The sequence below is a fragment of the Pleurodeles waltl genome, chromosome 5 (genome assembly GCF_031143425.1).
Source record: "Pleurodeles waltl isolate 20211129_DDA chromosome 5, aPleWal1.hap1.20221129, whole genome shotgun sequence".
NCBI lineage: Eukaryota > Metazoa > Chordata > Amphibia > Caudata > Salamandridae > Pleurodeles > Pleurodeles waltl.
Genome location: NC_090444.1, coordinates 1709385696 through 1709398174, shown reverse-complemented (window position 1 = coordinate 1709398174; position 12479 = coordinate 1709385696). Strand labels below are relative to the sequence as shown.

At 39.2% G+C, this 12479-nt stretch overlaps 1 protein-coding gene across 5 annotated transcripts in view; it reads right to left on the bottom strand.

Moving 5' to 3' along the window:
* The window catches only part of LOC138296693 (adhesion G protein-coupled receptor F5-like), a 912996-nt gene extending 905007 nt beyond the window's left edge, over window positions 1-7989 (bottom strand). For all 5 annotated transcript variants that reach the window (XM_069236060.1, XM_069236064.1, XM_069236063.1 and 2 more), the window contains exon 1: window positions 7740-7989. The gene's annotated coding sequence lies outside the window, so the exon portion shown is untranslated. The remainder of the gene's footprint in view (window positions 1-7739) is intronic.
* Window positions 7990-12479: the final 4490 nt, after the last annotated feature.

The window sequence follows — 12479 nt, the reverse complement described above, 5'->3', positions numbered from 1 at the left end:
CCAAGGGGAAACCTCCTGATCCTTCCTGAGCCCAGACAGCACCCATTTTCTTCAACCGTGAGCTTTGCAGCTAGCAAGGTTTGTTTGTTGTCTTTCTGCATGGAAACATCTATGCATCCTCCAGCATGCCGTGGGACATCTTCTGTGTAAAGGAGAAGTTCCTGGCATCTTCCGTTGTTGCAGAATCTTCAGCTTCTTTCACACGGAGGCAGCCATTTTGCAGCTTCATCCGGGTTTAGTGGGCTCCTGGACACTTTTGTGACTCTTGGTCTTGCTCCCCTTCCTTTGCAGGTCCTCGGGTCCAGGAATCCATCTTCAGTGCTTTGCAGTCAGTTTTGGTCTTTACAGAATCTCTTATCATGACTTTTGTGTGTTTCGGGGGAAGTAGGGTCACTTTACTCCTACTCTTCAGGGTCTTGGGATGGGGTATCTTGGACACCCTTAGTGTTTTCTTACACTCCCAGCGACCCTCTACACACTACACTAGGCCTGGGGTCCCTAAGTGATTCGCATTCCACTTTCTTAGTATATGGTTTGTGTTGCCCCTAGGACAATTGCATCCTATTATATTCTACAGTGTTTGCACTACTTTTCTAACTGTTTACTTACCTTATTTTGGTTTGTTTGTATATTTTGTGTATTTTGCTTACCGCCTAAGGGAGTATATTCGCTGAGATATTTTTGGCACATTGTCACTAAAATAAAGCACCTTTATTTTTAGTAACTCTGAGTATTGTGATTCTTATGATATAGTGCTTTATGGTATAAGTGGTATAGTAGGAGCTTTGCATGTCTCCTAGTTCAGCCTAAGCTGCTAGAACACTACTAATCTACTAATAATAAGGGATAACTGGACCTGGCACAAGGTGTAAGTACCTTCAGTTACCCACTATAAGCCAGGCCAGCCTCCTACAGGTCCTGACCAGCAGGATCTCAGTGAGACAGGCAAAAACATACTGACATACAGGTATAAATGGGGGTAATATGCCAAGAAATATGGTACTTTCCTACACAAATGGCCATATTTTATGTGAACACCTTTGATCCTCCAACTGGCCCAGTATTAGAAACAAACACCTGGAATCTAACAAGAAATCGAGTCTGAGAAATCTTATATATCTTAAGGTGCTCTAAGGACTGCAGATATGTGGCTATTATTGTCAAATCTGTATTAAGGATTGTGATTTTTAATAACATTGTTCAGTCATCTGTGTTTCCAGGCCTAACTATGGCTATATCGTAGTCAGATGTAGATTTTGCCCAAAGTGTGCAATACAGGGAAGCACACAGACGTTTCTGTAATCACTACAGATGTACATACACTAATAATATCCACTCATATTGTCAGCCCTACTCAGGTAATCATCAATCCCCTATGTGTCCATTCTGGGACAGGTGACCTGTGCAGGAATACTAGGCCAACTTAGACAGCAATCTCACAAGCTCAGCTTGTACACCTATGCACATGCTAATATGGATGTGTTCACATGCTACCATTGCAGAGCCTCTTACCATAGCTGTACAGCAGGTAACCTTATTTTACAATGTAGACACTGGCTGTTAGCACTCCCAATTGATTATGATAGAGCTTACAGTGTGTGAAATTAAATAGTGAGACTCACTCACAGCATTTATCAAAAAAAGCTATGGTAGAAATGTTTATTGGGATACAATTCACACCATTGAAAAGGTACCAAGACAAACTGATACTTTTTTCTCCCCCAAAAATATTGGTGAAATATTTTTGAGAATAATAGGGATATCCACATAAATATAATTTCACAACTGGCTATTTTTTTTAATAAAGTTCTATTACTAAAATGTAGAACACAATTACTACTTTGACAATAACTTTTCCTAACAAGATATTCAGTCTGTGTAAATCAATGTTTAACAAGATGAAAAGCAAATCTGAAACTAAGTGCAAAATATAATGTTGGCAGTTAACCAACCTCAGTAACTACCATTTGTTCAGGAAATTGACAAAAGAAGGGTCTCCTCCTTGGAAACTACAAACCTACCTAGTAACACCAGGAGTGATATTGATGAGCGTTCTGATGAGTTCAGCACACGGATGAGGCCTAATTGATTGTTTTTAACACAGCTCCATTGTCGATTGGAGAACTGTATACAGTTCTTTAAAGCCTAATTAAAAATGGAAGAATATCTAAACTTTTCACAATGAATAACATGATAGGCTTTTACAAAAAGGTACTTGAGTGTCAATGTGTGGCTTACACGTGCAATTATGCTTTAACAAGTACAAACCAATTCAAAAAGTGGGATGTGTACTTATAAAAGAACTTACATATAGATTTGTTTGTAAGTAAACCTACTCACAAGCACTGAGGAAAAGGCACATCACGGTCATGTGAGTTAGTGAATTTCCACAAAGTGTACATTTGTAGGAATACACATACTCCTTCCCAGCCTAAAAAAGATCAGAAAAGTACATTGCACAGAGCAAAGTGAAAAGAGGATCTGTATACCCACAAAACAGGTGTGGGTGTAAGGGATGCAATTTTGCTATCGGATAAAGTACTTCCCACATAGAGAAAAAACATTTGCAAGTGCATTTGTTGCAATCTGCCAAATTGTTTGCACAATCAACTATATGTGTATCATTGGTCATGCAAAAATGGAATTATAAATGTATTTCAGGAGTACACCTATAAACCTAGGACTGCTGTAGATGTCCAAGTATATAACTAGAAATATTTGTGAATTCCTAGCAGTATAAATCTACACATATGAAAATATGCAGTTTTCTATAAGAATGCGGTCCACTCTAAATTTCAACTCTTGTACTGCTCTCCAGTTTTGTCATTGTAAATGATGTAGTTTAGCAAAGCAGACAACAACTCTAGTCATGAGATTAGTCACACATGCATGCATGAACATAGGCACACATATGTGACACTCCTTTCTGCGTCACTGATTCTATTTTACAATTGTGAGAAAGTGGAGCATTGGTTGAGGTGTGTGGTAGCCTTACACAAGTAATAATGGCATTATTCCTTAATTGGTCCTGTTAGGTTTCACAAATTTAAACCTGGGCTCAACTATTGGTAGCTTTAGCACATTGCAATCAGGCTTAATTTGAGAGAGATGTGAGGGGAATTTAAAAAAAACCTCTGGGGCCTGAGTTTCTTTTCCAAAGCCAAAACTTAACTCTTATGACATGTGCAAAAGTTAATTTATGTTTTCTAAGAAGTGTTAATGAATGTTTTTTTCCACGTCCAAAGTAATGTGTTCAAACCGATAATACAGATGTAGAGTAATCTTCTCAAAAACAAACTTTAATAGAGGATTTGCAAAATATAAAATAAAAAATCAATCAATTACACAGACCTCCAATGCATTTCAAGCAACCAGTGCTGTTCGTAATGGATAAAAGCTATAAAGTAAAAACATTTTCATTAATATGAAGCAATCATATTAAAGGAAACAAAGTTAAGGGAAAAGTCAGCACCAGAAACACAGTGAGTGGACGTGAAGGGAACTAACTCAGTCAGTGAAATGGATATAAACCCCAGGCCATCCTGTCGGAGGACGTTAAGGCTCTTTTATTCCCTTTCTTGGGAGTTATTCACACCTCTTTGTAGAGGGAGAGCAGGCTGCTGGGTAACAGTTAGGAATTAAGTTTGAAAGGGCTACAGAAGTCTTTATGTAAGGATATGCCAACTTTCTGAATGTGGCATTTTTAAAAAGAGTAATTTAAAATCTGACTTTATCATCAAATCAGATTTTAAATTCCTATTAGAGTCCTTGAGTCATGGTGCTGCCACCAAAATTGAGTTATACATGATATGGTGTTACAGTGTAACTCAGTGCCTTTCTAACTTAGTGCCATCCTTGCCACAGTGAAAAACAACTTTGGAGATTTTTCACTGACAGAAGATGTAAAGCTTAATTACCCATGTCCTGCTTTTCAAATACCATGAGACCTACCCTCGGGGAACTTAAGGCCTGCATTAGCGCTCATGTATAAGTATTAAAAAGAAGGTTTAGGCCTATCAAAAATGGTTATTTTGTCAAGTCGAATTTGAAGGTTTAAAACTTCACTACTAGGTTGCAGTAGGAGGCTTAGAGCCATGCTTTCACTTGTCACTTGAGTGGTGGCACAAGTGCTGCAATCCACTAGTAACATTTAACCTACATGTCCTGGGTACACACAGTACCATATACTAGGGACGTACAGGAATACTAAGGGGCAGATTTGAGGAAAGTGGTGCTGCACCCAGGGCAGTGCCACTTTCCTTGCGCCCTTTAACGCCCCCTAACCACCACTGTGTATGCATTGTATCTAAGATACAGCACACCATGGCACAGGGTAGGGGGCAATAGCGTCAACATTTTTACCCTATTGATGTACTGTTCTGGTTTAGCACCAAAATGTTAGCGCTCACCCTGAACAGTACATAGGGGCCCATTGTAAACATTGGTGTTCCTCCTTTTAACGCCTTCTCTGAGCAGGCATTAAAAGTGCAGAAAAAAATTACGCCAAGAAATCTCTTAGTTTTCTTTGTGCCATTTTTTCGCCCCCCCTCACAGGGGAACGCCTCCTTTGCATACAGTATGCCTGGTGCAGGCATAATGTAGCTCAAAGAGTTACAAAGTGGCTCAATGCAGCCCCTAAGTTTCAGTCATCCTCCAGCAGGTTCCTCAACTTGACTCTGCTTCTAGCAAAATGCAATATCACACTGCAGTGGACACATTCACTTCATTGACTATCGTGACCTGGACTGAGGTCTCAAGCTCTTGGTTTCAATCTGAGAGCACACTTTAGACAGAGAGGAATAAGAAGATCTAAGAAAATATTTTATTGCACAGACGTGGGATATTTTGGTGGAGGGCTTTAAAGACTGCACCAAGGATGATACTCTCACCCCGTAAACCACCCCTAACACATACACTCTCATTTTCCATCTACTAGTTGTTCTTGACGATTTAGGCAAAAACACAAGTCAGTGGTCCAAAGGGTGCCTATCTCTGACACACTGTGATGATTTCTGCACTAGAACTCTTTTTCTAAGCACCACAGGTTTTATTGCTCTGTTTCCCTTGGCTTATAGCTAAGGCAGTGGCAACAGGGTGGGAACATTGGGGAGGGACAGTTTATTATGGGTCAGTTTGTTACACAGAAACATTTCACAATTGTGTGCTAACTCTTAATAATTGTATATAGCCCAGCACTGTTCTGTAAATGTACAGTGGAATCTAGTGATACATACCTGGCTACTATCCTCTATTATCTCTTTTGGCATACAACAAGAACATATTTTTAAAAAAAGCATATGATTGTGTTTCAATTTAGTAAATTAGATCACAAAATTGCTTGACATGTATATGACGTAAAGGGCCTGATTTAGGTCTTGGCAGAGGGAATACTCTGTCACAAACGTGATGGATATGCCATCCGCCGTACTAGTGTCCTCATAGGATATAATGGGATCATAATACGGTGGACAGGATATCCATCATGTTTGTAACGGAGTATTTCCCTTTGCCAAGACCTAAATTAGGTCCAAAGATTTAAACATGAACTTTAAAACATTCATTAACGCTCCAACTTGAGAACATCACGAGAGAACAAAGTGAAACAATTATCTGGCGTCCCTTATATCATGTCCAAAACTATTGTTATGGATGGTGGAACATTACCGGCTAATAAAACATACAAGTGAGCCTTTTGTGCACAGTCAATTCTAAACTGAATTAAATCTCAAATGTCAATTTAAAATAATTTAAAGACATGAAGTAAATTGATTTCACTTAGATCCCACAATTTTGTCATGCAAGAAATTAAGGATTTAAACCCAGGCTTTCTGGTCACATATAGTGCACTTAGGCCACTGACTAGGTTATCTCCTTTTCTTCAATGGCCTTTAAAACCATAAGATATTTGTTTCAAACAATTATGTAGGATGAATAGTACAGTGTGTTAAATAAATATAGATCACAGGCTAATCTGCCACAATATCTTAAAAAAGAAGTACAAAATGAAGGTAACGGAAGGCAGGACACCATTTGCTAATATCACTGGCTTTTTCAGACCCTACATAGCTTTTCAATGCAGCGGTTGAAGTGCATTAAAAGACGTATGGACTCTGCAGTGGGGGCAGGGTCAGTGGGCATGGAGGCAGAGTCAAAAGCAAGGCTAAAAAGAACAAAATGTTCTATAACCACTCTGTTGATCGCTCGCCATCAAGTAACTACATATAAAATAAGGCACACCTTAAATGAAAAATAAATGGAAGTTAAACTAATCAACATGAAATGCACTATATTATGTTATGAAATCTCTTTTGGATAGTGCAATCACTACAGATGTCTATGTGTGCAATCAGAGGCCCATAGTATTCAATACTGTTGGTGCGGCAGGAAAAAGTGACTTGAGTATTTTTTGTGCTACTAGGTCCCTGAAAGCAGTATACATTTGTGGGATATTATTTTAAATGTGCATGACACACAGTATAATATACGCTGCCACAAACAGCCCATATAAATTTAGGTTAAAGATAAAAGTGCTTCTAAAGTATAGATTTCAGTAATATGCAGATTATAACTAGTGCAAACATTTTTTATAACTGTCCATTAAAAGCATGCACTCCACAGCTCAGGTTAGAACACTCTTACAGTACCTCTCAAAGAGAAAATATCTTCGATATCAAGAATCTTCAAGTGACTTCAGCAATTAATGCCTATATCAGCTCCAAAACAGCCTTTACATTTGCAGATTTACCAGTTGTGCACATTTACAGTTATTTCGGGAAGATGCCCCTCCCTCAGGATCACAGCACAAGATACTCCCTCCCTTCCACTCGCTGGAGAATATGAATTGTCGGAATTAACTTTCAATCTTTGGCTAAGGGCTAAAATTACAGACAAATTCTGTTTGTTAAATCAATGATCACAGGCAATCGACATTATAGATACATTGCGGACGGTCCCCAATAATTACATAATGGTGGTCACCCTATTGGTGAAGTGAAGGAGATGCAAGGAAGTACATGTAGGAGAAAGCATACATGCCAATAGACCGGTTCAGGCGGGAGATTCCCAATTTTTGAAGCCTCAGATGGTTTAGCTTTTGATGCCTTCCACCTAAAATTGCCCCTGCTTAAATAGAGGTCAATGGGGAAAATACATTCGCCCGATTATTATTATTATTATTTTTTAAATCTCCCACTTTCCTCCTCTAAAATGTTGGCATGTATGAGAAAGTGAAAAAGAGGGTGCTGGAGAGGAAAGGAACGGTGTGTTAGATGGAGATGTGGAACAAAGTGATTACGTCTAAATTAGATTGAATATAACTGGAATGATTGAGACACAATGAAGATCACTACCCCTTCCACGGGTCTCAGTAATGTTCAATTCACAATCTTACAACTTCAGGGTTAAAACACTTTCAATATTATTTACACCAAAATTACTGTTTTACTCATTTATCTTAAACAGCTAAAAAAACACACTGACAACGCTAAATGTCCTGGTTGGTTTTAGGTGTGTGTCAGTTGTTGTGCTCCAGATCTAAAAGCACCAACAGAAAACTCAGAGAACAACCGAAATACTGATGCATGCCTAAGGGAATCTAAGATATTTAGCTGGTGATTAAACAACCCCCCATTACATTAGACAGACCGCTTCAAAGCCCTAGTTTTATGCTTAACTATGTATGTAATACATTGAGTAAAAATAGCTTAAGGCACGGTAGTCCAAGGTGACGTGATGTTTACCCGCTGGCTGTCCCGAATGACTAGCCTTAACTCTCGACTTGGAATGTTCCAGTACTCTCGCTCTGGTTACGCGACGGAAAGTCTATTGTCGGTTGTCAAGCAGGACTAGAACTCGCCGCCCGGGCACAGAACAGCCCGAAGTCTGCACGGCGAGAGCAGCATCTACCGGGCTGTGTGCGCTCCGTCTCAGCATCACCTCCACAAAGTGTACCTTGGGGCACTTATATATTTCGCAGCGCAACTTCCTGAAACTGTTGAACTGCTCAGGGACCTTTCACCACGTGCTCACTTGCGAAGGAATGCTCTGGTCATACGTGTTCCCTGCTCAGACAAATTGAATAACTTGTTCTGTACTCGTGACGTTTTTACCTGTCATTTTGTGTTAATCTCACGTCCACGAAACAAAAACTTCTCCAGCTGAGTAAGTGGCTCGACATTGAAGGGTTAATACATGGGTTGTGCAACGGCAAAGCTTACCACATACTTAATAAGTTGCCTTTATTTTGCGCTTCATACTGCATTTTTGCAGTTTCTAAGCGCCGTTATTAACAGAGTAACTATCACCGAAGTCACTTGCCCTTGAAGAATGTAAGGCTGAGCTACAGCTCTCACTATATATAGCAAAGCAATTGCTTTTCCGCCAATGTTACAACAGACACGGAACGCGTGAATGACCGATTTCGAACTGTACAGATATGTCCAGAAACTACCTTAAACCACATTGCTATTGTGTCTCATATTGTGACTATGCTCCCTTTTACGATCTGCGACCCTTCTCTAATCTAAAGCTAGTTAAACAAGCGTTTGCAATGCAATGGATCTCGCATTTTTTCAGTTAGAGCTATTGGTGTTGTAAATGCCTAGGTGGACTTTTTTTTACATATAAATTGGTCAACTCTGCCTCACACTGAGGTCCTTTTTGCCATAACAATCTAGTGGCCCTGTATATAACTAAAGCATTTCTATTTACCTTCTTCCTTTATGGTCCAGTTGAAATTGAAAATGTTGCTGATATTTTTTTTTATTGTTTTATATTTCTATTTTGGGGTCTCTTTTACTATATATATCTGTTTAAAAAGCAACAAAAAAATTCAACATCGCATCAATATCGCATTTAAAAGTGAATAATCCATCTACGCACAGCTGGCTTTATAGCGGTGCAAGTGGTGCGGCCGCACCGGGTGGTGAGCCTCGATTTGGGGGCGCTAACCTCATGGAGGCGCTGTGTTTATCAATAACTTACAAAACGTGCGATTTTAAAGCACGTGTTGAAAAGCTCCGTTTGCGCTCAGCCTTCAGGAAACAATTAAAATATCAAGATACCTCTTGTGATTAATGTTCCTGCCAAGGAAAAAGATGGGAGTTTTGTACAAAGCAGCTATAACTCACCATACTGTAGCGTAGAGAGTTAACATGCCTGTTGCAAAGCACAGAAAATATTTTATGGAAATAACTGAGTTGATTAATAAAGCCATATTTTACAAGTGCTTTAAAACAAATAAATGTATGCAAAATTGGGGCTAAAGAAAAATGAGGGGCTCATTTGCCCAGTGGTAGTTAGGAATTATAAGGAGTTAGTCATGGGGTGGCGGGCACCAAAAAACACTGTTGCACAAGGCAAAACCAGCGCTAAAGCAGTCCTGCATCTACATATGGACTGGTGTGAAACAGTTAAATAGTCTGTCAATGTGTTAAAGTAGCAGACAACTATTCACAAAGAAAGAGAGAATTCAAACAGCCAGCAGTAAAGATTAGTATTTTTTCTAGAACCAGCATTTGTGAATGTTTATTTCAGAAAGGCAGTGAGTGATACGGACGAATGCACGAATGCTAAGCTTCACACTAGCACAAGACGCTACTTCCCAAGCTCTCAAGTTGTTAAGAAGAAAACATATGTCAGTGCGCTACATAATAAAGAGATTATTTCAAAAGAAAGCATTTGCTTTATAAACTTCCACGTTGAATTCAACATTAAATAATTTATGTGCTTTGTTGTGTGATTAAAAATGAACTTTATTTTATGGCATGTGTTGTTTTGCTTAGCTTTGTAACCAGTTGTGCAATAAATAAATAAAGTTAAATCACCACGCAGCCTACATACTGCAAAGTCGATAAATGTTAATACTTACCCAAAAAGCAAGTTACTGAAACACACAAAAACATCAATGTTTAAAAAGCAATGAAAAAATCAACATCGCATTCAAAAGTAAATAATTCATCTACTCAGGGACCGCTTTATAATGCAATATCTAGGTTTTAAAAAAGCGTGAGGGAGAGTAAGAAATTGAATAAACAAAGTCACACATGACTGCAGATGAAAATAACAAATAGACTAGAGCCCTGTTAACAGAAAGGGACTGGAGCCACTGAAACATCCAGTGCTCTGGTCAAATACTATTAGCCTAAGAAAAAAGTAATCCCTAAGCACATGCTACATAGGCACAAGTGGAAGGGTACAAGTACTAGGGACATGCTCCAGGGGAGTGTACAACTGTGGAAAAGGTGGGACAAAGAGCAAGGATTGACCACTAGCAAGCAAGGATTTTTTAAGGACACTGAAACAAACCAGTGAAAAAGCAGAGACCCCACAAAAAATTATAGAAGTATATACTAAAGTATATACAAGAGGTCTCCACTGCTCAACCTAAAAACAGGTATTTGTATTAGCTTCAATAACACCAGTGTGAGCTTCAAAATAGAAATGGTTCTGAGTCTTGGAATCCCGATTCCATTAGCTTGTTGGTCCTGCTCGTTAAAACTGTTGTAAAGCTATAAATATTTCCTTGAGGCTGTGTCAATCATCCACAATCCGCTTAATAAAATCCTATCATCACCCTAATATCTGCATTTTAGTTTTGTAATTTAAACAATAAAAAAAAAAAATATATATATATATATATATATATATATATATATATATACACGGACACACATATGTATATTACTTTTTACGAACAGTAAAGCTGTGCTATAGAAGTTTATTCACAGCATAATAATTTGTGTACCGCATCCACAGCAACCCATCAAAATAAATATAAACTCCTTTTTTTCAAAATTTGATCTTTGAACATTTCCATAGACAAAATATATTGAGATAATTGAAACTGTACCGTCTGAAGCCCATGCATTAAACTTGAGATTTCTCTCTGTGCATGAGCTGCAGACAGCAACGCTCAGAATCAGAGAGGAGTTGTGGTACTGAAAATTCTGGACTCGTGTTATAAACATCGTCGTATCACAACGATTTTGGTATCAGCAGACCGAGAATGATTAGAATAGTATGCACAAGCATTGTATTCATATTCGGGTAACGAAATCACCCGAATATCAGAGTTTCCGTCCTGAACCCTCGTGTTCCATTTAAACGACAGCCATTTTGTGATTGCCCTCACATAGGCCAATGTCTAATGCTGAAAACGAGTCTGAAGGACATGTACATCTTTGCTGACTCCTCTGTGACCTGGGCAAGCTGACTCCACTGCCTGAAGCCAAACCTGTTTGGCCAGTTTCTTTCCCAGTGGCCGAATGAGATTAGTATCAAGGCACAACACATCATAAAACCTTTCATCACACACAAACCATGCCTAATCTTACACGCACCTGTCCCTGTTTCTTTCTTTATGACTTGCTTTACAAGGAGGAGGTGCCTGTTTATATTGGGGGTCCGTTGATATCTGATGAAAGTACTGAGCCTTGCCGGGTAATTGATTGAGGGCTGGACAAACTGAAATATGGGCTTGTCATCATAACTTGTTATTTCTTTGTAGTGAAAATATGTGAATGGTCAACTGTAAAATAAGGAATGTTTGCCCAAAGCATAATATTTTGTATAAAAGAGAAGGTTAGCTTTGCAAGAGGAGCAGTCTCCTGAGAATATACACCGTGTTGTACTTCTAGGACACCTGTTACTGGCTGCAGCCAATAAACAAGATCTTTGACTTCACCAAGAAGACTCTGTGTTTCTGTAGTCTGAAACAGGAAGGACTCGAAGCCTTAGGGTGTGTTCCCTGGCACCACTGGGTTCTGAAAAACCCAGTACTTCAGTGTGGTTGCTTCGCTCTGTTTTCAAGCTGAGCAGTCGCAGTGAATCCTTAAACCTGGAGCAAATCGGATTGACATGTACATGCTTTGGCAGAGCATTGAATAACAACAAGCACACAGCTGTGTCCTGCGCAAGTGCACACCTTTACAATAAGGTCCAGGTTTTTCTTGAGTTATTCAGCCACAAAAGTTTCAACGATATAGGGACCCTCATCAATGCAACTCTTGTAAAAACATAAGGAGCTGGAAGAAAAGGCCATCGACCAATCTAAGGAGTTGATTGATAACGAGGCGTAGTATGTTACTACAACATATATGAAACAATTGATGACCAGCTACTGTTACTACTACTGCATTAAGGCAAGGGGTTCTCTACTGCCACCCTTGAATGGATTAAGATCCCTCTCCTAGGCTGAAACCAGCTCACCACAATAGTCTTCATCGAAATCTTCAACATTTTAACACAGCCTTTGCTAAAGTTATTAGACCAGCATTAGAATTTTGCAATGTTACAATGAGTGACACTCAAATACGCTTGTGGCCGCAGTGGAGGATGAAGAACCAATTGAATGTCAACAGCACATCTTCTTTTTCTTTTGAAAGTTGCAGAGCTACCTGCAGTTATACGACTCAGGACATGGTTGTCTTGGCTGGAAGCACAGTGGATGCCAATACACTACCTACCTGGCTCAGCTCCCT